The sequence below is a fragment of the Ursus americanus genome, chromosome 9, assembly GCF_024610735.1.
Source record: "Ursus americanus isolate L20-20 chromosome 9, mUrsAme1.1.p, whole genome shotgun sequence".
Classification (NCBI taxonomy): domain Eukaryota; kingdom Metazoa; phylum Chordata; class Mammalia; order Carnivora; family Ursidae; genus Ursus; species Ursus americanus.
Genome location: NC_142135.1, coordinates 2,043,211 through 2,068,823, shown reverse-complemented (window position 1 = coordinate 2,068,823; position 25,613 = coordinate 2,043,211). Strand labels below are relative to the sequence as shown.

Below are 25,613 nucleotides of genomic sequence, written 5' to 3'. Positions count from 1 at the left end.
GACAGGGAGGCTGGAAGGCGTCTGGGTCTCCGTGGGCCTCGGGTACGAGGCTGTGGACTCTCCCCAGCAGGAGAGCCAGAGGGGGACTCAGAGGCTACGGAGGCCTGGGTGGGGGGTGGGGGGGAGGGGTCACCTGGCCGCTGCTGTGAGATCAGTCTGGACCCTGGTCCCGTCAGGCGAGGGCAGGACTGGGCCCACCAGGGCTGCGAGGAGGAGGGCAATGCATCAGGCCATTCAGGAGGCAAAAATAAATGGATACTTATTTTTGGTGCTTTTTATAGATTCAAAGTCACTTTGTTAGCTTAAGAACATAAAAATGTATAATGCATGGCTTGATTTGTTCATAAAATTACCATGTTTTGGTCTATTTAGAGAAGGCCAGAGGGAGGGAGCAGCGTGGGAGGCGTCTGCTTTCTGCAAGGATTTGTTTAACTACTTCTTCAGGGCTTTGCTGCACTGCCAACCTGTCCTTTTAGGGATGCTCCACATGTCGGGGGTCAGAGGTGGGAGGTCAGCCCAGCAGGCAAGCCAGAGCCCCGGACCCCGGCTGGCGTGGGGATGGGGGGAAGGACGCCTCTCATAAGCGAGTGTGGGGCAGACAGATGGCCGGGACGGGCCACCTCCCTTCCGCAGGTGCCTACTGGCACGGGGGGGCAGGATCAGCTCTCCCCCCCCCCCCAACGCGCCCCGGTCCTGCTGGCCTTGCTGTCTGATCACAGGCTTGGAACGGCTGGGCTCTGAAGGAGCAGTGGGAGCACGCTCTGGGCCTCTGCTTGGTTTCTCCACCTGGAACCCCCTCGCTTTGGGGAGGTCCTTGCCCCACACCCTCCCCAGTCCTGCTCTGAAGGCCATCCCTGCACCCCACCGTCTTGGATCCTCCCTGGGGGTTGTGTCTGATTCCCCCGGATATCCCTGCCCCCACACAAGACCTGCCTCAGAGAAGGGCCGTGGCATGTTTGTTGAGTGACTTAATGATGGACCCATGACTCTTGGCCCAAAGCTCGGGGTCGGGCTCCTCAGCTCTGGCTGGGGGCCTGGAGGAGGAGGAGGATTGAGAACTTGCACCCGTCCCGGGAGGCTGCCACATGGCATCTGTGGTGTAAGCGGTGGCAGTGATGTGTGCACGCGGGCAGTATTAGGGGCTGATAAAGAGTGTGGGACTCTCGGCTGAGTGTGCTGCCAATGAGAATGGGTGCAGGGAGGCGACAGAGCCGTGCCCAGGTCACCCCCCAGATTTAAATGCAGGCCCTCTGATAGCCGCTCTGCTGCCCACCCCCAGCACAGCCCCACAGCGGCCCCAGGGAATGCGCTGGCGGTGAGCCGCCCGTCCCTGGGGGTACCTCAGGGAGGCTGGGTCAGAGGCAGCAGGCAGATCAGGGCCGTGGGCGGGTGGGCGCAGTGGGGTGGGTTCTAAGTGCAGAAGCGGCCCTATATGGGCTGAACCGTGTCCCCCAAAACGCGGATTCTGCCATCCTCACCCCCAGGAGCTCAGAATGTGGCTGCATCCGGAGATGGGGCCTTACGGAGATGCGATGCTGCAGTGACACCCTGGGGGGCCTGAACCCATCTACCTGGTGTCCTCATAAGAAGAGATTAGGACACAGAGACACACAGAGGGACGCCTGACCTTGATGCCAGACATCCAGCCTCCAGAGTGCGTGGACTCAGTGTCAGTGGCCGAAGCCCCAGCCCGCAGTGCTCTGGGTCCTCTGGGTGACAGCGGCCCTGGGTGACCAATCCAGTCCCTCGTGGGCACTGGGTGGACACAGTTAGAGACCCCTCGGGTGCGGGGCCTAGCATGGATGGCAGAGGCCAGGGCGGAAGCAGGGGCCAGTCAGGGGCTCCGGGAGGCCCAAGCCAGGAGCAGGGTGGGGCTGAGGCGGGAGCAGTCAGCAGGTCAGCAGGACTGGGCACGAGTGTGACAGCTCGGGACCAGGGCAGATAAGGGGAAGCGTGGGGCCTCTGATATGGGTGGGATGGCGGGCTGGAGGCAGGGATGGGGGGCATGGGACATGGCTGGGGACATGTCACGCCCTGCAGCCTACGAGAAACTGAAGGTTATCTGGGTACCGTATTGGCCGTTCTGTGCCCAGCACCATCCCCCTGGCCTGCACCAGAGCTGCCCAGCCAGGGCCCCACACCAGCCGGAAAACTGTCCTCACCTTGCTGCCCAGTGCAGGGGTGGCCTGGGGAGCTGGCGGGGGTCGGGCGAGCTGTGGGTGCGCGTGCTCACGGCAGGGGGCCGGTGAGGACGGTAACGGCAGCCGTAACAGGAGCGCCCGGGTGCCAAGTGCTGTGCAGGCAAGATCTCACACAGCTGGCAGGAGCCCCCTTTCCAGACTGAGGAATGGGGTTCAGCGTTGGAGTGTGTGGGTGCAGAAGCAGAGCTCCCAACAAGTCTGGGTCCAGAGGCATCCCTCTGAACAGTGGGTCCAAGAATGGGAGCAGGTGCACTGGGGCGGGGGGGGCTCCAGCAGGGACACCCCGGAGAAGCCCTCACTGGTCTCCACAAATCCACAGCCCAAATCCACTCACACACAGGAGCTGCCTGTGTGTCAGGAAAATGAGAAAATCACTTTTTATCAGCCGTGATTTTGTTCTGATGTTTGGGGAAGCTGACTCAGTGGGACCTGTCCTGCCCGGTCCGCTGACAGGCTGAGTGCCCGCCGTGAGCCCAGCGTCCCCACAGACGCCAGCGATGGAATGCCTGCCTCAGCCTCCCCGGGGCTCCGCTGGTCTGGAAAAGCGGCCAGCGCCCAGGCCCCATCAGCTCCTCTGAGGAGGGAAGGGTTATTAAGCAGCAAAGCCATAAATGTCGTCGTATTCTGCGGGGTGCCTTGCCAGCCTCTAGAAGATCAATTATTTCTGGTTTATGGACAACTCAGCCGGGAATGTTGCTGCAGCCCGTGACGCCCCATTGGTCTGTCTCTGCCTCTCCTGCCCCGGGACCAGCATCAGGAGCCGGAGTGCCGAGTGCTGTGATGGATGGGGCGGCTGAGGCAGGAAGCCAGTGCTCCCCAGGAGACGAGAGTGCATTCCGCAGTCTGCGGGGCGCCTCGGGGCGCGGGGCGGGGTGCTGCAGACTGTCGCGGGGCCCACTGCCAGGGAGGAGGGCTGGGGCCCAGGCTCTGCCTCTCACGAGCTGTGCGGCCCCAGACACATGTCCTAACCTCTCTGTGCCCCCATCTGTGACGAATCCTCCACCTCACTGCTTGTGCTGAGGGTCAGTACAAAAATTAGGCACCATGTGTAAGCCTTACCATCGACGCAAGCTCCCCACGGGCTGGACTATTTGACCCAGAACCTTCCGTGCGTCTGCTCATTTCACCCTCAGGCCACTGCGCCAGGTCAGGGTGTCCCTCTGCGTTGCCTGGTGCCCAGCACAAGCGGCCCGCGGGCTAACTCAGGCCCAGAAACCACGGGTCTCTGAGCCTCCCTTCCCCGGGGTGGCAGGTGGGATGGAGGGCAGGAGAGGCATCGAAGGGCTCATGACCCCGAGGACCATGCTCACTGCTGCCACCCCCGGGCAGGACCACGGAAGGGGAGGCACAGAAGGGCCATGCGGCCCGCACCACCCTAGCGGAGCCGCCTGGTCCGGACGCAGGGGGGCGGCCCCTGCCCGCCAGGGCTCCCAGCCACGAGCACTGGCTGCTTCCCGCGTGGGGTGAACCCTCCAGAGGTGCCGGTCTCCCTCCCTTGCCGCTGCCCCCTCAGCCTCTGCCCCGCTATCCCTCTCCCTGCCAGCTCTTGCCCCATTCACACGGCTTCGTGGTGCCCTCAGTGACTCCAGGCACGGGGCCGTTCTTCTCAGGAAGGGAGGGAGGAGGCCCCAGGCCTCGGGGGACAGGGCCATTTGCCCACGGGCAGATGCTAAGCGGGAGGCCTGCATGGGAATGCACTTTCCACAGCATGAGGGAGCCCCGGACTGATTGTGGACGAGGCCAGACTCCTCCTTCTGCATTTCCGCCCGTCCCCTGCCTGCTCCCCTGGGGCCTTACTTTACAACAGGACCGAACCACGCTGTTATTTAATAAAGTTGTCAGAACAACCGATCTGTGCCATGTACACAGCGCCTTCCCTCTCTCTCTGCCTTCTTTCCAGATTCAATAAACCCTGAGAGTTCCACGAAGACGGGAGAGCGACGTGAAGCATCCATCACATGTGAGGCACGAGGCCCTGCGTGTGCAACACCCACGCCCAGTGGGGAAAACCCCCCAGGAAAGCTGGGACAGCTGCTCTGGGCAGGGGAGCCGGCCATGGGCAAGGGCAGCAGCTCACAGGGAGTCCATGGGGGTGGGCTGGATGCAATCAGGGGAGGCTTCCTGGAGGAGGAAACATCAGAACTGTGTCTTGAAGCATGAACAAGACTTTGCCTGTAGAAAGTGGGTGTGAGGGCCTTGCCCGTCAAAGGAACACTGAGTGTGCGTGGCCACAGGCAGGACAGCGGGGGCTGTAGGATGGTCCTCAGTGACTGAGTGCAGCACCTGGCGAGCCACGTCAAGGCCACAGCCCAGATGCCCAGCTGAGGTCCTCAATGTCCCCTGAGGTCACTCAAGGGCCACAGGATTTCAGGAGGGAGGTCGCTCTCAACCACAGGCTCTGGGACCCTCACCCCACGACAGGAGAGGCATGATAGGAAGTCCTGGGGCCTCCCCTCACTCGAGAAGAAGGCCCTGAGGGCGCCCCTCCCCACCCGCAGGGCTGTCCAGGTGTCAGCCTGAGATGAGGCCACAAGCCAAGGTACGCAGGTGCCTCCAGGAGCCAGGAGAAGGAAGGGGCGGCTTCTCCCAGAGCCTCTCGGAGGAAGTCACTCTGGCCGACTGGGGATTGTGGGCCCTGACCCCCACGCTGGGCTTCTGAGCCCTGGAACCGGGGCCGCGGGCACGAGCTGCTGCAGGCCTGCACTGGGGGGGACGGTTACAGGGGAGCCAAGAACACTGATTAGCAGGGTGCTGTCTCCTTAAAATCTGACTTCTCACCATCAAATTCCGCTGCCCCAAGATTGGGGGAGGACTCCTGCCCTGGCAGACACGGGGCCTGGGGGCCGGGACTCCTCCCCTCCACACCAAACGGGGCCCAGGGCTCCTGTCAAGGCCTCGGTGGCTGCATTACCAGCAATGGCTGGGTGTTTTATGCTGAACATCAAAGATATTTTACACGGGAGATTTAATACGGGACATTAAGAACCATTGAGATCACTCATATCAATTGAAGATACAGTAATTGAACCCCATAAAGATTACTGAGAAGCTGGGGGAGCTCTGAGAAGAGGCACAAATGGCGATAAATGGGCCCCTCCCCCACCCCCACCCCCAGAGCATCATTACACAGACTCACAGGCCTGTCTCAGAGACGGAGACCCTCAGCACGACAGGTGGGCTGCAGGGCGCCCCTCTCAGAGGGCCTGGGCAGGTCAGCAGTTCCTGTGCATTTCTCGGGTTTCTTGATCATATATTTGGCTAACAGAGAGAGCAAAGGGCCCAAGAACATTAGCCATTTCATTCCACGAGCCTGGATACATCATTCTGTCTCAGTGCTGTGCTCTGAACCCCGGTCTCACTCTGACCCCTGACCCGGTCCCACGCTGAACCCTGACCCCGGTCCCATGCTAAGCTCTGACCCTGGTCACACTCTGGGCCCTGACCCTGGTCACATCCGGAGCCCTGACTCTGGTCACACTCTGAGCTCTGACCCTGGTCACATCCCGAGCCCTGACCCTGGTCACACTCTGGGCCGTATGTCCTGATCCCAGGGATGAAGAGTCTCCCTGACGTCACCCGTCTGTTCTCTCGGCCCCTCCCTGAGTCCCCTGTGTGCTGGGCCCTGGCTGGCTCTGTACATCCCAGGCAGGCTCCCTGCCCTCAGTGAGTTTGACTTGTGGGGGGCGGGGGCAGGGAGAGAGAGCTCCTAAGCAGCTCTGGTCACCCTCGTGTGGAGCGCAGTGCCCCCCTCACCTCCCACACCCGGGCCGCCAGCTCTGACCCAGGGTTTCGTCGCTACCCCTGTTTGAGGCCCTCAAGCACAGCAGAGTCCTGCTCCCGGACGTCCCCTCCCTGCCCTAGTCAGAAGTGTGTACAAGCCAAGGTCGTTCAGGCCAAGCCCTGGGACTGGGCCCAGCCCCTCCGAGGGCCCTCGCTCCTGCTGCCCCGACCCTAGTTCAGAAAAGCTGAGTGGGAAGGAAAGTGCACGTTTGTCTGGTTTGGAAACCCTTGTCTGCCCCTGCTCTGTGGGACACAGGGCACGTCGCTTAGCCTCCCTGAGCCTGCTTCCCCCGCAGCGTGGGATGATGATGCTGTTGGATTCCTGGGTGTGATGGTCATCCCAGGGGACCCAGGTCAGCCCTGGGCAAGTCCCTGGAACAGGTAGCCCGAATCAGGTGGGGTTTCCCCAGCTCCCCGGACCCTCGTGCCGTCCAGCACCAGCAACCACGGTGGGCGAACGGCCAATGCCCCGGCCACCCTGCCTGAAAGATGTCCTCCCGAGCTCGCCTCTGCCCCATTCCCCTCAAGCCCACCCCCAGCCAGGCTGCCTGCACGATCTCATATATCTCATTTACAAGCTGGTCTATTGCCTGATTCATCACCGACCTGTCACCCTGAGGGATCGATGCATTCGTGGGGCACCACATACATAACACCTGGTGCGAAATTGAATTCGGGCTCCCTGGCATCTCACGGCGTGGCAGCCGGCTCGGGAGACACTCCACCCCTCCCAGCGCAGGGCAGAAGTGCGGGGAAGGTGCCTCCCGGCCGCAGCGTCCAGGAATGAGGTGTGATCTCGAGGAGGACTTGCAGGGTCAGGGCGGGTCACTTGAGTCCCCTGGTGATCCCGGTTGTTCTGATCTGACCCTCTCTCGGAAGGGCTCCAGAGGCCAGGCACCCAGGCCTGAGGCCACACGGGCAGTGCCGGCGGGTAAGGGCTGAGCGTGCTGTGCTCATGGAGTGAGGACCTAAACCATGTCATGCCATCTGCTCAAAACTCCTAGGGAAAGCCATTGTTTTCCCATTTTACAGATAAGGAACCTGAAGTTGAAACATCAACTTCCCCAAGATTGCAGGGCTAGGAAAATGGCAGAGCTGGCTGTGAGCCCAGGGTCAGGGCCCCAGGGCCAGGCTCCCGCCCTCCCGGAGACGAACCTGGCCCCTGCCCGAAGGGGGGCACCAGGGCAAGGGCCAAGGGTGGACGTCCAGCAAAGCAAGGCTGTTAGCTCTCCACTGGGGTTTGAGTGAGATGGGGCACTGCGTCCTCTGGCTGGCATCTTTGCAACTGGCCCAGGACCTGCCCCATGCTTGGCTGCAACCCCACCCCCCAGCAGAGGGGGTCCGCTCATCCCCCAGCCCAGGGGCGCCAGCGTCCCCGCCGACCTCCCTTGCTGCAGCTCAGTGAGGCCAGAGGAGGCCGGTGGATGCCCTCCCCTCCCCCAGATCTTTCTGGAAGCACGTGGGGCTGGCCTCCCATTGCCAAGCTCAGCGCGGGGCTCCCTCTCGGGCCCCTCCCCTTCCTCACACCCCCGTCCTGATTCTCCTTTTCACAGACCTGGCGCACGATGATAATGGCGTCTTGCTGCTGCAAAGATCTATATCCCAAAATAGCAACAAAATCCCCATCGCACAAGAACTTTTCAGGCAGAGGCGAAGCAGGATGGAGTTCTCGGGCTGTGCTCCCACAGGTACTGAATTTCTGGATCTGTCTCTTCCTGGGGCTGCCAGACAAATCTGCTCAGAGTCCCGGGAAGCTGCTCCTCTCCCAGGACGGGCGGGGGGGGGGGGGGGACAGAGACCAGACTCTGGTTCCTCATCTGCCCCAGGAAGGGGACCCGCCCCTCGTCCCACCTGTCAGACCGCAGGGACGTCCCTCCTCCACACCCCACATCACAAGTGAGCAATTGAGGGCCCCGACAGGGACACGAACTGCCCAGGTCTCCCAGGGTGGGCTGGGATGGAGCCAGGAGGCCATTCCTGCAGGCTTCGAGAATGGCCCTCGCCACACACATGTGCACACACCCAGAGAACAGTTTTTGTGTCATGTTTAGGGGAGTGGCCGTGGGGTCGTGGCCTCTCGTTGCCTGGTGGCTGGCCTGCAGGGTCACCCCCTGGCTGTCTGGGGGCCAGGCTCCCTGTCCCTCCCCCACGCTAGGACAGGGCGCGGGGGCTCGGCTAGACAGGACTCTGCACAGCCAGCCCGCTCTGGACTCCAACCTCGGCTCCAGGGTTTCCCAGCCTCCGGCCCTGGGCAAGCTCGCACCCTGTCCGGTCCCTCTGCCCCTCTGTGTCCCGTCTGGAAAGCAGGGCTGGTGACATTGCCCACCTGCGCCCCACGTGACCTGTGCCTGGCACAGAGTCAGCCCCCGGCCCGGCCCCCAGAGCGGACAGGCCTGGGGGAGGGGGCAGTGGGAGGGTGACGAGCAGAGGGAGCCTCTCTCAGGGGGCTGCATCAGAGCAGGAAGGGCTCTCCAGGCAAGACCTCATGGCGGGGGGTGCACAGAAGCCCGGTCCAGCACCCCGTGCGGTCCTACTCACAGAATATCACAGCTGCAGGCCCCCAAGACCTCGGGCCCACCTTGCAGATGCAGAAACTGAGGCCCAGAGAGGCGAAGAGCTCTGTTCAGAAGTACCCAGCAGGAGGAGAGCCCTCGGAGCTGGAACCGGCCTTGCGCCCTCCGCCCTCCTGGGTGGGGACTCTGGAGGGGCACCCGGCAGGGCAGTGTTCCCACCTCCCCTGGAGACCTAGTCCCCGCAGCAGGGTGGGGGGGGGGGGCTGATGGTGGAGCCTGCTGGGGGAGATAGGTTTCCCGGCTCGGATCACAAGGGCCGAGTCTGGAAGGGAGGACAAAGGGAAGGGAGCCCGAGGCCCGGCAGCTCCCAACACAGCCCCTGTGAAGTGCAGCAATTCATTACCCTTCTTCAGCTGATGGGGATGAGCTCGAGGACAATTAGTCTCGGAATTACTGACGGAGGAGAACGTTAAGAGAAAAATAAATTAAAAAGAAATCCATTCGAGCTGTAATTGTAATACAGTGTATCATAGTCAATTGAATCGCAAATACAAGCTGGTCCCTTGTCAATTGATTTCAGCGAGTAAACAATTTGGGTATTTAAATTGGAAACTCACAGGGGAAGGGAGCAGGGATTTGGTTAAAGGGAGGACTGAACACTCCAGGCTCAAAGTTGGCTCTGGGCCTCTGGGGCTGCCAGGCTGAGCCGGTTGACTCACCGGAAAGAGGTCCTGTGTTCCTGCCCCGCCTTGCGGCTCACGGGTCACCTGCCCCGGGTGCCATCCTAGACCCCAGCCAAAGCGCATCGCTACCTGCTCCGTGACACCCCTGCCCCCGTGCATTTCCACGGCGCCTCCCACGAACTCTGGCTTTTCTGTTCACAAGTATGGATCTGCCAGCACAGCTGGAGGAGGCAGGGGTCCCGGTTTATTGCTTGAGACAAGCCCCGGTGGGACGACATGCAGCTGTCGAGAGGATAAATGGATGGATGGATGGACGGTGGGGGGACAGACAGATGGACGGTGGGGGGAGGGAGGGATGGACGGTGGGGGGATGCAGGGACGGATAGGATACAGATAGATGGATGGGGGATGGATGGGTGGGTGGGTGGGCGAGTAAACAGGCGGATGGATGGACAGACGCTCGAACAGATAAAAGAGACTGATGGATGTTTTCTGAGCTATTGCGGACAAGCGTCCTCTTCTCCTCTGCAAGAACTCCTGCGCCCCAGACTCTGGAGCCTTTCTTAGCATCTGACCAAGAAACCCTTTTCAAAGCCAAAAAAAAAAGCAAAGCAATGCCTGGTGCTCAGGGAACCCGCCGATCTCCCCATCACCCACACAGAGGAGGCCCAGCAGGAACCCCAAGGCTTCAGGGGCCCCTGCCATCTTGCAGGAAGGGTGTGCGCTGGAGCTCCTCCTCCCACCGTCTGAGCACACAGCGGAGGTGGCACCCCTCAACCTGTCGGACTCCGCCCCAGGGACTGCCCGTGTTCGTGCCCTCGGGGGGACTCTTCCCGCTGGCGGTCACAGGCTCTGCTGCCATGGGGCCAAGACGGCCGCCTGTCCAGTGCCATCGAGGGCATGCGATACGTGGCCAAGTGACTGTCTCTGGCCGCCAAGGGCAAGGCAGGGGTGGAAGGAGCCCAGAGCCAGTCCCGGCGCAGTGTGTGTTAGAGTGGTTGCCAGCGGAGGACCCCCACACCCCTAGGCCCTCAGAACGAAGGCTGGAATCACACCAAGGAGGAAGAATTCCAGCCGGCCAAGACTGAAATAAAGGGGAGTTGGGGCAGATTGCATGTTCCGAAAACAGTCACCTTGCCCCCTCCCAGCAAGAGGGCCAGTCTCCTTGCCCTCCCCTCAGACCCGGACAACCACTGGGGCATTGCGGCAGGGATGACGCACAAGGCCGGGTCGCAGAGAAGGATGTGGTTTCTGTCCTGGTCTCCCTCAGGGCGCTCCCGGGGATGCTTGTCCGGGGTGGCTGCCATGCTGTGAGGAAGCCCTGACCGCGGGAGAAGCCCGGTGAGGATGTCCTGAGACAGCCAGCACTGACCAGCAGGCCTGCATCTGAGCCGGGCTTCGGGTCACCCAGCCCAGGACCCACAGGGCCTGCCACCTGCAGACTCGGTCCCTGTTTGACTCAGGCAGATGGGGGATGCTTGGTGCCTAGCCGTGAACTTGTAATAGGAATTGGCTGTTTCTCTTCCTTCCTGAGCCCCTCCCCGTGGCCCCCCAGCACCCCACAGCCCCGTAGGGGGCTAGCTGGCTCTCAGCCCATGAACTGCGCAGTGTTGCGGTGGCCAGGCCACAGCACTAGCGAACGCCCTGATCAGCACAGGAGCGTGGACGACGCTGGGCACGTCCCCCGTGGGAGAGGCAAGCACCCCTGCTCTCCCGCTCCGGCGTCGGGTGCCTGCTGGCCTGAGTTGTATCCGAAGCGGAAAGGGCAGTGAGACTACACATTACACAGCGTGCAGCCCCAGCTGCAGGGACCCCTCGCCTGCGACCCCCTCGGACGCTGGCTCAGCTGGAGGCTCGTGCAGACCCACAGCTCCTAACCAGAGGGGCCCAAAGCGCCCAGGACCAGCCCCTGGGCAGAGGGTCCCCACGCAGGGTCCTCGTGGGCTCCCAAGTGAGGAGGGTGCCAGGCCCCGCCAGGGTGGGACGGAGTCTGCGCCAGCGGGCCTGCCTTCCGCCCTTTCCACGGAGGCGCTAACTGCCCGGCTTCTCGGAGGAGGAGCCAGAGGCCCTGAGGGGACACCCGAGAGTGGGCAGGAGGGGGACCCGAGGGGCGGCAGGGGCCACCAGGGGTTGCGCACTGATGAGAAATGGGAGAGGGACAGCTGGGGGGTTCTTGACATGTGATCCCAACACCTGGGTCCACCCGCTCTGTGGCAAAGCCACGTGCTCTCCTCACCCCAGCCCCACACTCCGCCAGCGGGAAGTGTGACAATCCCACCCACCATGGGGCTCCCACAAATCATGTCTGGCCTGGGAACGAGACCCCTTTCAACGCCAGCTCGGCCGAGACGTTCCCTCTGTGGGCCTTCCAGGGGAGGGAGGGACAGGGCGGTTCCGGGAGGTGCATCTGCGGGCGGCCTCCCTCTGGCGGGGGCTGGCTCTGCCCGAAAGGTCTGCTCTGCTCTCGGCCGCCCCGCCCCACTCAGACGCTGGGGGCTGAAGGTCACTCAGGCACGTAGCTGCTGAGCGCGGAGGCTCCGAGTCCAGCCAGCTGGTGGCAGCGGCCGCCTCCATCAGCACTGTCTCTGGTGCCTTCTTCCTGCCCCGTGCTGCCCGGGGCCCGCCCACCTGAACTCCTCACCCCAGAACACCTGCTCCTGGCAGGGCCACCCCAGAAGTGCTGACCGCGCTACAGGGGGTGCCCACAGGAGCCCTGGCCGGACCTCTACCCCCATTCTCCAAGGTCAGGCCTTGGAGAGGGAGGCCCAGCCTGTCTCCTCCCCAGCAGCCAGGCTCACTCCCCACCTCCTCCCTGCAAACAAGCCTGTTCTCACCTGTAACACTGGGGCCGAACCCCGGCCCAGGGACCTCAGCTTGCAGCCCCTGAATGGGTGGGCCCCACCACCCACATCTCCTAGCCCGCAGGACCTCCTGGTCCCTCCAGCCCCAAACCCAGGCTTGCCCTGCCCCCAGGGCCCAGCCTGCAGCTGCCGGCCTGTGGGCTGAGAGGCTGGCACCCCGTCTTCCAGCTGCCCCTAGATGGAGCTCCTCACACCTGGAGCTGGAGGTGTCAAATTCAATTTGCTCCTGACACCTCCTCCGGACTCCCCGGGGGCCAGGCAGCCTGCGGCCACTGCGGCAAGGCAGGGGAGGTGGCCGCAGTTCTGGCCTGGGGGGGTCTGTCCGCTCCCACCTGTCCCCACTGCCGCTGCCCACACCTCAGTGGTGTTGCGTTTCTCAGCCCCTGGAGGAGGAAGAGCTGACAAATGCAGAGCTTCACGGAATCTTTAAAAACCCTGACACAGTCTTTGGAACACAGCGGCCTGGATCCCTGGAAGGCTTTAGACCCTCCTCAGCGAGGGCTGGGGCTGGGGCTGGGGGTGGGGTGGGGAGAGGTGGGGAGGGGTGGAGCAGCGTCAGGAGGGGTGGGGCTGCATGGGGCAGGGTGGGGCCCTCTGCTCCTGCCCACCTGAGCAGCCAGTGGCATCCTGCAGGCCTTTCTGGAATGGCCCTCCCAGGTGAGCTCACCAGACCCTGGGCATCAGGGGTGTGGGGGGGGGGGGGGCAGGCACAGCCCTTGGGGTCCTGAACTGTGCAGGGGAAGGGTGCTGCGGACCCAGTGCTGGGCCCTGGGGGCTCAGCCTGCCCACCCCCGCCTGCCTGGCACCCACTGCCCACCGTGAGAGGAGCTGCCGCTAGCCCTCTCCCACCCACTGGGGCCAGGGCACTCCCAATGGCCTCTCTGGCTTCAGCCCCTCACTCCCTGACCCCTTCTCCATGCCCCCTCCCTCAGCTGGGTGCCAGGAGACCCAGAAGCTTCTATCTCCCGAAACAGCAGGGGCCTCAGAGCTGCATCCAGCTCCGCCCCCCCCAGCCACTGTTTCCAGAGTGGGGATACAGAGGTCCTGGGAGGGCTTGTGCAGGGTCCTCAGGGAGGACGGCCCAGGGCCTGCTGTGGTGGGAGGGCAAGGCTCCAACTGGGGGAGCCCCTCCGGAGGAGCAAGAGGGAGAGGCGAGCCCGGACCACCCCATCCGTGTTTCACACCCATGTCACCACACCACGTGGCACACTCACCACATGCCTGCACCGTCACACACACTCACACACTCATGATGTGCATGCCCAATCACACACACCCACAGGACACATGTGCACACTCACACTCATGACACTCATGCACACACACGACTCATGACACACGTGCACCCACACACACTCACATTCATGACACACGTGCACACTCACATGCACACTTACACACGCACACACACCTCTGCCGCAGCCGCTCCCACCCACTACAGCTCAGGCTCCATCTCCAAGGGTCCCAGAGCTGGAAGGATGCCTCCCAGCCAACAGACAGAGACCAGCACCACGGCTCGCCAAGCTGCAGGTTTATTAGGGCAGGCCCAGCCAGAGGTCGACGTCGTGGTGGCGGGGTCAGCGCACTGATGGGAGGCAGGCTGGTGGGAAACTCTCCTGGGTCCATGTGGGCCGGGTGACGGCATCAACCTGCAGAACAACAAGCTCCATCAGCTCCCAGCGCAGGTCCGTGTAGGGAGGAGGCGTGGCAGCAGCAGGGTGGGAGGGGGCTGGCTCTGGCTCCCACCTGGCTCTCTCCACCATGCCCCCTTCCTTGGGGAGCTGACAGCTGTCCCACAAAGCCAGAGTGGGGCCCGGCCTCCTACCCTCTCCGCCTGCCAGCTTCAGTTGGGCCCGGGGAGGTGGGCCCAGACGACGGGTCTCCAGCTCACAGGTGAGAAAACAAGTCCCAGGCCAGCAGCTGCTCGGGACCATGGTGCCAACTCGGACTCTCCTGGCCCTGGTCAGGCTGCCCTCCTGCCCTGCCCTCTGTCCTTGCCTGGCCTGCCCTCGCCCCCAGTCCTGCCAGAGTCCCCACTTTGCTGCTCTTTGTGGAGCACAAAGAGGAGGAGGGAGGAGACCCCACGGACTCCGTGACAACCCCAGCTCCCTGTCCATCTCCAGGGCTGCTGCTGGGCCAGGATGGGAGGCCAGAGCCCCCAGGCCCTCTGAGCAATCTCTCCGGGTGATGAGCTCTAGGACACAGGAAGGCCACCAGGATGTAGACCGCATGGAGCGTTAGGTGGGCTTCTGCTCGGCCACCACAAACAATGACCCTGGCAGCCTGCCTGGGTCCCACCATCACGCTCAGCCCTCAGGTTAAACACGGCCTTTCCAGGATTCTCTCGTGAAATGCCAGCTCCACGGCCCTCTGTGGGACTCCTTGGGTCTGGGGAGCCCAGGCCAGGGTCTGAAGGGTCCAGAGACAACAGGCCTTGGGAAGGACTGGCCGACAGCACAGAGGTTCAGGGAGGACGGATGAGAACACCTGGCAAGCAGGGGTGAGCCTGCTGTACCAGCCCATTCCCGGCTGCCCCCTCCCTAAGCTGCCAGCCCTGGGCGTGGGTAAGGGTGGGCCAGACCACAACAGTCAAAGCAGAGGTGCTCTCCCCCACCTAAGCCCCTGTCCCATGACGACCCCAGTGGGCTCCACCCTTAGCACATCCGATCCCCTCCTGGTCATGCCCCACTGGGCACAGCCTCCCCCTTGCCCCCTGTACCCGGTTTCTCCTTGGCTCCCCTGAGACTGTCCACTCCAGCAGAGCTGCTCAGGGGCCTTCCTGGCCACTTTCTGTTTGAGACCTTTGGAACCCGAGGCCCCTAGCTTGCACCCCAGCCCACAGACTGGGCTCTCAGCTGGGCCCCTGCCTGCAGTCATCCTCCCTTATGCTGTTCATATGCTGCTCCCTCTATCTGGAATGCTTTTCCCTGGGATACTGGTCAGCTCTTCAAATGTCACCCTCTCCATGAGGGTCCCTGAGCACCCTGCTGAAAACCACAGCCAGCCCCACCCGCAGCCCCTAGGCCGGGAAGCACACAGGCCCTGTTCCCCTGCACTCCCCACGCCCAGCTGCAGGAACAGGGTGGGGGGTCCGCAGGTGCCGTGGGGAAGGCGAGGACGGGGCCTGGGGCTGCCACCAGGGCAGAGGGCCACGGCCCCTTCATGGTGATCACCGGCCAGGCCCCTGCAGCGACCCAGAAGAAGCGGGACTTCCTCCTGGACACCACCTGGGCAGGCGGAGGTCACCGCGGCTCTGTGGCTTCTCTCCCCTGTCCTAACACCAGCACCCCTGCCCCAGCCTGGGCTGCAGGGCCTAACAGCAGACGGGAGGCCCCAGAGGGGAATGCACCCCCCTTCCAGGCAGCTCTGTCTGTCGTCCTCTCACCTGCTGGAGGAAATCATTCCCACCCCCATGCCCACAGAGGACACCCGGTCCCAGAGAGGGGAAGGGCAGGCCTGAGGGGAGCAGCGGTCCTGCGGCTCTGGAGGGGAACTCGGGCACACTGCCCCACACCCACCGAAGGCCTGCCTGTAAGCCCACCAGGGCCCCTCTCTGAGGCTGCACCACCCCCCCAAGACCTGCTCTCCTCCCAGCCCTGGCCTCCTGCCGCACCTAGCATCCTCTGTCCCCACTTCCCCAGAGCCCTGCCACAGGAGGCCCCCAACAGGGGCGGGGCCCAAGCCAGCCCCATCCTGAGAGCCAGGCGCGGGTCCTGCCCTCCAGAGCTGGGTTTCCTCCACGCTAAACTGAGGGACTCTCAGCTGGCACCCCTCAAGCTGGCTTTGTGGCTCCAGGGAGCCCTGTGACTCACAGCCCTTCTGGAGGTCTGGGCCGCAGGCACCGGCTGGGACACGCAGGGTGGCCCATCCTGGAGTCCTGTGCAGAGCTCCCAGCTCTCCGCCTCCCTCTGGGGGTGGGGGTATCTGCACCAGTGGTCTCAAGGAGGGCAAATGGGGGAACCCACCCCTCCACAGCTCTTGTAGGCCCCTGGGTGCCTCTGGGCCCAGCCTCCTCGTCCCCAGGGCAGCATGTCCCCAGCCCCCACCCCTAATGGCTGATCAGGGACAGGGACGGTGGGCGGCAGAGTCCTCTGGCCCTCCCACCCTCTGAGAACCAGAATTCTGCCACTGACCTCCCACCCCCTCTGCCCTCGGGCACTGAGCCCAGCCCCTCTCTCCCACACCCCTTCACACTGGGCACCTCCCTGCCCACCTGTGAGGCCCACATTGGCCTCCCCAGCAGAGGGTAACTGGAGGGCAGAGGCCACTCTTCCCAGTTCCCGGGAGAGGGCCTTCAATCCCCAGGCCTGTGGATGGATGCAAGGTGCCTGAGGGGTACGTGACCCAATCCCCTTCTGCCCTGAGCTGGCTAGGGGTCAGAGGGACGGGTTGCTCTGCAAGGTGAGGGTGAGCACTGTCCTGCAGGCTGTCCCCTCTTCTTCCTCCCCTGGGGGCAGTGGGGAGTCTCCCCCATCCCCAAATCCTTCCTGTGCAGAGCCAGGGCACTCCCCAGCCCCTCACCCCGTGCCTCAGTCCCACACCTGAGCCAGGACAGCGGGAGCCCCTCCTCTCCTGGCCTCAAGCATTCAGGAGGGTTTGGGAGGAGGGGCACTTGAAAGTCTGCAAGAAAAGGGAAATCTGTGTTTTTCCCACAGGGCCCAGGCCCCGCTCCTGACTCATCCGTGCCACCCCACCCCCCCGGCTGCCGTCCTCACTCTGCCACATGGTTGTTGGCCGGGCACAGAATGCACACGGGGCAGCCACCCCCTTGCCCTGCCTGCTGGCCCCGGCGCTCCTGGCCGGCCAGCAGACGGCACTTGCCTGGCATTTTCTGAGCACATGGCACACACCTGGGGGTCCCCCTGAGTTGTCTCATTTATCCCTGAAAAGAGCCCAGTGGGGGTGGGGACCCAGCCTGGGCGGGGGACTGGGACCCGGCTGAACCTTCTGACTGACTGGGGCCAGTCCCCCCTGAGCTCCCCTGGTTGCGGGTGGTGGTGAGAGGCTTCTTGGAGTACAGGAGCCACACAGACCCCAGGGTCCTGAGGGGGACGGTCCCCACCTCTCAGGTCACCATCAGTGTCCTTCAGATGTGTCATTTTCTCATCCACTAACCACTTCGCCAAAATGGTGCTGGCTACACTTCCGTGATGACGGGGACCCCAGCTGCGGGGCGGTGGAAGCCCGGATCCCACAGACATGCTGCTTCTGTTGACGTGCCCAATGCCAGCCTTACCGGCCTGCTGGCCTCCTGACACATGATGCCTCCCAGGGCTGGCGTGCCAACCGTCACCCTCCCGGACTGAAGCTGGTGTGGGTCAGTCCTGCCCTGGGGGGCGGGGTCTGGGAGCCTGGCAGGGGGACACCCAGGCCCATACATATTCTGCTGGTCCTTGCTGGTGACACTCTCTGAATAGCTAATTAGAAATTAATATTTAATTCTCTTCTGTGGGTTTAGCTTAATTATTCAATTTATTATCGCAATTACTGAGAAGCATCCAGAAGCAAAAGTGCTTGCTCTGAGCAGGGAGACAGCAGAAGGGGAGTCTGGCCTCGTGCACCCTGATTTGGCAGACTTTGCCCCGGGGGTTCCTCCTGGATCCCACTCAAGGGTCCTTCTCTGCAGAAAACACTCTTCTCTGTCGGCACTGACTGAGGATGCTCACTTCCAAGCGGCCTCCCCATGGTGGGCAGAACCCCTGCCTCTAAAGGGGCCCTGAAGGCAGAGCCCCATCTCCTTCTGCTTCACTCTGGAGACCACAGCCTGGAGAAGCCAGACAAGGATGGGGGGGGGCAGTGTCATCAGCCCCCCCCCCCATGTCCTCACAGCCCTGCTCTAAGGGAGGGACAGTCCCACCACAGTGTGGACGCCCACGCTCCGCGAAGATCGGTGGCTGAGCTGGAAACAGCAGGGCGCGGACTCGAACTCAGGGCTGTCCCACCATCACAGATAAGGTCCCTCCTCAGTGGCGTGTCCTCGTGCCCTGGCACGGGCAGGAGGCTCGCACCTCTCCAGTGAAGCCCCAGGACTCCTCCCTCACGCCTCTTCTGCTATGGGTTCCCTGGGGAAGAGCAAGAGTCCTGGGGTGGGCAAGCCTGTGCCTCCTGCCCCCTGGTGGGTAAGGGCCACTGTGATGCCAGCGTTTTGGGAGGCCTGACCCTGAACCCTCCCCAAGGCCGAGGTGGGCTTGGGGGTCAGGCCTAGTTCTAACCTTCTTCCCACCAGGGATGAGCCCCTGAGAGTCTCAGCCAACATCCATCAGGTAGGGATGCAAGCCCTCGGCTCCTGTCCTCCTGGTCACTGAGGGCCCGGTGTCCTGGTACAGCCCATAGGCTGCTGTGTGTTTGTAGGGACTGTGGCTACTGCGAGGACTGCATGGCCCACTTGGACGGGCACACGCCCAGAGCCAAGAGTCATGGGCACCAAATCTGAGAACAGTGGGAGCTGGGGGATGGAGGGGGGTGGGGCAGAGAGAGATGGCAGGGGCAGGAGGCTGCTCTGGGACAGGGAGGTGCAACGACCCTCTCTCCAGGAGTGGGGCCAGAGTGGCCCACAGGCCTCACGCGTCCCTCCCTGTGAAAGGGACAAAGGCCTGGAGGCTCAGATGTGGGGCATGTTATCCAGGCTTGGGTGTCATGGATCAGCAGGGGAACTCAAACCCCTGCTTCTGTAGGGATCCATGGTGCGGGCAGCTCAGGGCCAGTCGGGGGACACTTCGCAGGAGATGGATAGGGTCAACTATACAGAGAAGAAGGAAGAAGACCAAGACCCGGGCCAGGAGCGGGAGGAAACCCACGAACTCCGCACCCCAGCTGTGCGCAGCAAGGGCACCCAGGGCCTCATCACACCCCAGCAAGGTCTTAGCGTCTCGAGCCCACGGAGGAGGAAACGGGGACTCCACGCACAAGGTAAGGTACCCAAGGCCACAAGGTTAGAAAGCCACAAGGAGGGTTCCGCCTAGGTCCTGTGACTCCTGCCCCGCCCCTAGATTCAGCCCCGCCCACCATCCCCCCGGCCGCCCCCAGCACCAGTCCCAGGTCAGCCCCGCCCACCAGTCCCAGCCCCACCCTCAGCTCCAGCCCCACCCACCAGCTCCAGTCCCAGGCCAGTCCTACCCCCCAACCCCGCGCCAGCCCCGCCCCACCCCCAGCGCCAGCCCCGCCCACCAGCCCGGTCTGGTCCACCCGCCCCAGCTCCCTCCTGCTGCTGCTGCACCCGCCCAGCCGCGGCAGCGGGAAGCTGGCCAACCCCACAGCGGGGGCCCCAGCTGTGCCCCACCGTCCCGCAGCCCCACCGAGTCCCACCCAGGCACCACGGGGCAGCCGTTTCAGCCGCAGATCCCAGGCAGGGATGGGTAAGATGCGACACCCCCTCCATGCTGGCCGGCAAACTCCATCGTGTCCATCAGCGCCTCCTGCGCCGCGCGCACACACGCTGCCTTCTGTGCCGGCCGCCAGCATTTTTACGCTTTTATTTTTTCCCACCTTTTTCCTGGCAGAGAGCCATTCCCACTGGCTGGTTCGGTCCTGCCCTCCTCATAGGGCCATGTGCCCAGCCACAGTGGCCGTGCAAGCAAGGGGTGAGGCAACCACATGCAGAGGGAGGGGGTCCGACGACTGGTTATGGCGCCCTCAGCCCACTAGGAAAGAACTGCTTCACACAAGTGTCCCGGAAGCCTCCAGCCTCTCGGCCCTTCGTCTGCCCGTCCTCCCCTACTGAAGACCCTGCGCAGTCCAACTCCAGCCAGCTCTTCCCGCCCCAGTGCTCCACCCGCCATGCCTCCACATCCTTGCCTGGGCTGTGCCCCGGGCCTGCAGTGCCTTCCTCCTTGTCCGACAGAGGAGCCTATACCACCTCTCAAAACTCGGCTTTCAAGAGCCACCTCCTCCAGGAAGCCCTCTGGGCAGAGCTGCCCCTCTAATGACTTCCACTCTGCTCCTGGCCATTCAGCACCTCAAGGGCCTCCCGCTCCCTGAGGCTGTGAGCTGCTCAGGGTGGTGCTGGGCCTGACTGCACCTGCAGCTGGCCAACAGGGAGGGGCTGGGATATTTGCTGAATCACATGGACACATCACCGACCTCTAGCCGGCCTGCAGCTGGGCAGCAGGGAGGACAGGATACAGCCTTGCTGGCTGGAGGGCCACATGGGAATGTCAGCCTGAAAAGGCCAGCTTTGTCTCATCTCCATCAACCAGACCAGGTGCGTCATAACAGTAACACAATGGTGGTCGCGCTCATGGGGACAGCGCAATAGCCAGCGTCATCGGGAGCAGGCCCCCGGCCAGGCGTCCAGCAGGCCTTCATCACTGATGCTCGCCGTGATTCCCGAAAGGTATATGCCCCCCACGTACAGATGAGGAAGCTGAGGCTAAGATTGGGGCCCAGTGAAGCCCACAGCCTGCTTCCAGCCCTCCGCTCTGCCTCCAGCCTTGCTCTGTGGTCTGTTCCATCTGCCCTCTGCCCAGGAGCTCTGGAGGCAGGACCTGGGCCCCGGAGGACAGACTTCCATGGGTCAAACCCTAAGAGGCCCACGGACCCGAGGAAGCCTCCAGCATCCCAGGCCTGTGCCAACCTTGACAGGCATGCCCGCAGGCTAGGGCGGGGCCGGCAGGGCTGCCCAAAGTCACCGGATCCCAGGTGCCGGGACCCTCAGGCCTGTGACTGGCTCAGCACAGACAGTTCATCCAATTCCTCCCCCAAACTTTGCCACCATGAACGACTGCGCCCCAATAATGGGCACGCCGGAGCTATCCGGGGCCACCTGGGACGCCTGCAGACCTGGCTCCACGGCACCAGGCATCAGGTCACACAAACCGGGAGCCTGGCTCTGGTGCTCCTGGCTGCCTCCTAACCTCTACGCAGGCATTTCCCTCACAGCCCCAGCTCCGGAGGGATTACCCCCCCGTTGCCCACTTCCGAGTATGGACCTTCATCGGTCTGCCTGTCAGTTTACCCATCCGAGAAATGGGGTCTCCCATTTCCATCTGCCCTCTGACCAGGAGCTCTGGAGGCAGGACCTGGGCCCCAGAGGACAGACTTCCATGGGTCAAACCCTAAGAGGCCCGTGGACCCTAGCATCTCTGTCACAGGGCCATGGAGAGGATGCAGGGAGGTGGTCCCCAGGCAAGGCTCCTACTCAGCGCTCGCCGAGCGGGAGACAGACGTGGAGACACAGCTGCATCCCTCTCCCAGGGTGACACACTCAGGTCCCTTATTCCCATTACAGCCTGCGGGAGGGGGAGCGGGCAGTAGAAGGTCTTCCCCAACCACACACAGAGACACACACACACACACGTGCACACGCAGACACATGCACAGAGACAGACACGCAGAGACACGCATGGAAAGGCACATGTGTGTGCCCTGCAGAGAAGTGTGGATGCAACCCATGGAAACCGACGTCTTCAGCTCGATCCTTCTGGCTCTCAGAAAACATTAAAGACATGATTTGCTATAAACCTCCATTTCGCCCCTATGTATTTTGTGCATGAAACATACTTCATTGATTGTTGCCTAAATACTGTCATCCTTGATCTCTTGGAACCCAGGACCCAGGACAGGACAGGCACACGCTTGCGCTCCGGGGGCCCCCGCCCTTCCCCCTCCCACACCTGCTTCAGTCCTGCGCATGGCCTGCTGACCACAGACGGCTCACATCCTGCAGGACCCACGAACAGTCCACGGCAACCCCAGTCCCACATGAAGAGAGGTCCTGGGCCCAGGTTGTGCGCACTTAGGAGGACGTTGGGGAGGGGACGCTCCCAGATCCCAAGGACTCCCCCCTGCTTCTACAAGGTTCCACAGCCAAGATCTGGATAGCGGTGCACCAGCGGCCAGTCTGCCCGGACTGCTCAGCCTGCTGTGGGCCACCTGCACCCCGGGAAGGAGGGACACAGGGCTCACTGCAGCCTGGGCCCTCTGCCCCCCGACCCGAAGGAGTCCCAGCTGGGCTGCAGGGGTGGAGCTCGGTGTCCGCCTCCAGACCCCTCAGTGCTGTGGGCAGAGGTACCACAGCTTCCTCTTCCGGGCACCACGTGCTGAGCTGACCCCATCCTTCATCTACTGGGAGAGGCCGCCTCACCAATGGCCAGGCCTGCACGTGCTTTTGGAAACAGCTGCACTTTCCGGGGGGGGGGGGCTCCTACAGAAGTCAGGGCTGAGGCTAGGGAGGGCTTAAGCAGGTTGGGTGAGTTGGCTTGTCCCACCATATCATCCCATGTGCCTGCCAGAGCTCAGGAAGCCCAATCCTGACCACAGACTGTCTATGCACTGCTCACACACTGAACCCTGACTTTGGTCACACATGAGCCCTGATCCTGGTCATGCTCTGAGCCTTGATCCTGGTCACACTCTGGGCCCTGATCCTGGTCACACTCTGAGCCCTGATCCTGGTCACACACTGAGCCCTGATCCTGGGCACACACGGAGGAGCCCTGATCCCGGGCACACATGAGCCCTGACCCTGGTCACACCCTGAACCCTGATCCTGGTCACACTCTGAGCCCTGATCCTGGTCACACACTGAGCCCTGATCCTGGGCACACACTGAACCCTGACCCTGGTCACACTCTGGGCCCTGACCCTGGTCACACACTGAGCCCTGATCCTGGGCACACATGGAGGAGCCCTGACCCTGATCACATGGAGGAGCCCTGACCCTGGTCACACACTGAGCCCTGATCCTGGTCACACATGAGCCCTGACCCTGGTCAGACACCGAGCCCGGATCCTGGGTGCGTTCTAGGCCCTGACTCAGTCCCAGACTAGCCTTCGTGCTTGCTGTAAGCGGAGTCCAGGGATGTGGGCAGTGAGGCTGGCCACGCACTTTGCGGAGCCCCAGCCCTGGTCTTGGAGGCACCTCCTTGGTCGCAGCAGCTGCTCCGCCGGAGCGAGCACCCCATCCTGAAGGGGGGGACAGACTCGCCAGCCCTCTGTAAATGGGGAATAGCTGAGCCCATGGGGGTGGTCACAGCCACGGGAGCAGGCGGGGTGCATGGGGGTGGCCCAGACAGCGGGTGTGACATGGGGGGCTCCTTTGCCCCCTCAGAGCTGCCGGATGGCACGGTCTCACCCGACACCCGGAAACTAGCACGTGCACCGGGCTGTCCCGGCTTCTTCCAAGTCAGGGCGCGGAGCTCCTCCTTCAGAGGCTGCTTTTCTCTGTGGAAATAATCCCCTGCATTTGAATCAAGCCTTCTCCTTCCTCAAAGTGCTGTTTCTATTTAGCCGCCTTTGTCCTCAGAGCAGCTTGGAGGAGAGGGAAAGAGGGCAGCCACCCCAGCCCCATTCTCTGGGACCTGAGCGAAGGCGGCCTCCTGCCCGCCCCACCCCCCGCAAGACCTGCCCCCCCCCGGGGGGGGGCAGACAGTGTCTGGGGTGCCAGGCCTCTCTTCTGGCCTGGCTGGCACACCGGGGATGATGTGTCCCCGTGGCCCAGGACCCCTGACCCACAAACAACTGCCCTTGGCTCCTCTGGCACGGGAGAAGGTTCCAGGGCACAGAGCTGCGGGGTGGCCTTGACTGCTCCCCAACCTGGAAGGGGAGGGAGGAGGAAATCTGGAGGAGGAGAGAGGGCGTGCTGGAGGAATTAGAGCCCCAGGCCCGGGGGAGGAGCAAGGGGAGGGTCCAGCCATTACAGTCCCTCCCCTCTCTCCAGATCACTGGGGACCTGTCTGCTGGGCGCCCAAACCGACCTTCTTCCCAGGCCCATCTGTGTGACCCCTGCAGATGCCCCCATGCAGACGCGGGTCATGGCTTCAAGACATCAAGACGCTCCTGGGCCCCCTGCCAGGCCTCTTCCGTCCCCACTTCTGACCTCCGTATGGGAGGGGCTCAGACTGTGGGCTACCGAGGGCAAGCCCTGAGAATGGGCCTGTCTCCCCTGCAGAACAGCACCTCAGTGCTGATGGCGCCCAACCCCCGGGCCCGTCCCCCAGGCCATGACGAAGACGCCCCATGGAACACACCAGCCGCCTGGGACTGCGGTCACACGGCACCGCAAAGGGGGTGACTCAAACAACAGGAAAGACTCTCCCATGGTGTGCAGGCCAGAGTCTGAATCCAGGTGTCAGCAGGGCCCGCTTCCTCTGAGGATCCAGGGGCAGATGCTCCCTGTGCCCCCAGGCCCCCACACCCAGGACGACCTCCGGCCCCTCTCCACAGAGTCCCTCCTCTGGCAGAGGGGCACCAACTGTGGACCCTAGCAGGAGGGGGCAGGGGACAGGCTCACTGCTCCTGAGCCCCAGCGGGGGACCAGCTAGGTGGGGGGGGGGGCAGAAAACACTGGCTCCCCAAATGCCCCAGAGGATGATGGTCCCCATCAGGGCAGCCACGAGGGCGGGGAAGGGAGGCTGCCTGGGGCTGGCCCTTCCCAGGGCTCAAAGGCCTCTGTCTCCTTGAGGGCCCCACCCCGCCTGGCCCGCTCCTTGGGGAAAGCTGCCGACCTCACCTGGAGAGCAGGCCCCGCCCGCAGTCCCAGCACCCGAGAAGCTCCAAGCACCAGGGGTTCTCTCTGCAGGTCCAGAACTTCAGCAGCAAACCTGCTTGGACCCCAGCGAAGCCAGGCCGCTTGAGGTCTCCATACATCCCGCTTACTGGGAACAGCAGAAGTTGTGGCACAGCCCGATGGAGACGCCAAGTACGGGGATACCAGGCGCGGCTGGTGCACGGCTTGTTCCCAGGGAAATCCAAGACCTTCTGAGCCCTCCTGGCCCCAGGGTTCAGCCAGGTTGGGACCTGCCCACCTCGGGGCGTTAGGAGGACCAGTCAAGGTCGTGGATATGCAGCGTGCACACACGGCAGGCGACCACGAGCGTCTCCCTCCCCATCCCCACCCCTCCGCGCTCCAGGAGCTGGCTCCTTGTTCTCCTGGTGACAGCCCAGCCCAGCCTCAGGGAAAGTGGACACAGTGAGAGGCTGCCCGCCCAGGACAGGGCTCTTGGGGCAGCCAGGGCTCCCTGCTCCCCACTTTGCATCTCAGCCTTGCTGGGACAGCTCTTGACGAGAAGGTAAGCACTCTTAAGACAAGTCTGGATGCAGGAGCCTGAGGGCCCTGGACTGAGGCGACTGCCCATGGAGCTTCCTGCAGCCCCCACTCTGCTGCCCGCCACAGACGCTGTCGCAGGCCGTGGGGGGACCGTGGGTGACAGGGACTGGGGGACACCAGGGCTGGCTGTGGAGCTCAGCAGGGCCTGCCTGCCCCTCCCCGAGCCCCTGCGGGGTCCCAGTGCTGGGCTCAGGTGCTGGACCCCAGGGTGCCCAGAGGACACACAGGCCTCTTCCCACCACTGCCCCCACACTGTGCACCCCCTCCCTGCAGCCAGAAGCATCCTCGTATACCCCTGCAGCGCTCTGGATGTGGAAGCCAGCCTCCGGGGGCCCCAGGGTCCTCCCTCCCTGGACTCATGCCCTGTGAGGTGGCCCCTCACGCCAGTGTAGCTGGCCCCGAGTGAGCGATGCTGCACAGTGACCAGGAGTGGCATCTGCCTGGGTCTCGGGGACCCCGCACCCTGCCGGCTTCACGTGGGGGGAGCCAGATTCAAAGTGCCCCCGTTGGTCCCTCGGGTGGTGCGGCCC

The 25,613-nt window shown here is 63.3% G+C and overlaps 1 protein-coding gene across 2 annotated transcripts in view; it reads right to left on the bottom strand.

The window, feature by feature from the left end:
* Positions 1–13,556: 13,556 nt before the first annotated feature.
* Positions 13,557–25,613, bottom strand: part of TSNARE1 (t-SNARE domain containing 1) — a 153,817-nt gene continuing 141,760 nt past the window's right edge. For both annotated transcript variants that reach the window (XM_045778044.2, XM_045778047.2), the window contains one exon: positions 13,557–13,687. The gene's annotated coding sequence lies outside the window, so the exon portion shown is untranslated. The remainder of the gene's footprint in view (positions 13,688–25,613) is intronic.